Source organism: Sinocyclocheilus grahami, unplaced genomic scaffold (genome assembly GCF_001515645.1).
Source record: "Sinocyclocheilus grahami isolate Dianchi unplaced genomic scaffold, SAMN03320097.WGS_v1.1 scaffold970.1, whole genome shotgun sequence".
Lineage (NCBI taxonomy): Eukaryota > Metazoa > Chordata > Actinopteri > Cypriniformes > Cyprinidae > Sinocyclocheilus > Sinocyclocheilus grahami.
In genome coordinates this window covers 420-1,312 of record NW_015506149.1, presented here as the reverse complement: position 1 = coordinate 1,312, position 893 = coordinate 420, and positions in this window count along the sequence as shown.

Below are 893 nucleotides of genomic sequence, written 5' to 3'. Positions count from 1 at the left end.
CACACACACACACACACACATCTGCTACCACTTTATATAATATTGTCCATGTTATACATACTATAATTAAACAAAATATTAATAATGCTAACAAACAGGTATCTGAACAATGTAAAATGCGTCCCTGCCCCAAATGCAGCGTCTCCAAAGACATGCATGCTCAAATTATTATTTAAAGAAAACAAATACATGTCCCATGATTTAAGATTAAAGCAGCACTACTATACAGGGGAATAAAAACGATGAAATAATAATAATTAGAAGGGCAGACGTCTAAATTAGGATTGCTTATAGGCAAATAAACATGCGTTTTTGTTTTTTTGATCATAGATTTCGATTCAGCCGAATCATCAATAAATATGGCAAACTCAGAATACATCTTTAAATCCAAGAAACCGTAATTTGAGAAAGCGAATAAGACGACAAGGACTGTTACAGACGGGGAAGATTTAAAGGTAGCCTAACTGCGAATGCATCCGCAAACGTTTTATTGCAGAATTTTGGGTTTATATGTATCTAAGATAAACTATATGTTAAGCTCACTGACAGAGTGAGAAATTAATTACAGGAGCTTCTGTTTCATATGAAAATGTGGAGAAAAATAAGTAAAGTCTGTACACAGAGCGCCATCTGCTGGAGAAATGAACAACTGCATGACTGAAACACCTGATCCAGTCACAATACGCTTAATGTTTCATTTGGGAAAACATGCATTTTTGTTGAATCATGAACATTTTGTAGATAACTTAAAGTACTTTTTTCTTGAACTGATAATTTGTCACTAGTTAAAATGGTATAGTAGCCTATAACTACTCAATATTAAGGAAATAGTACACAAACTAAACTAAACTAAAAAATGCTGGGTTAAATATAACCCAGTGCTGGGTTAAAAA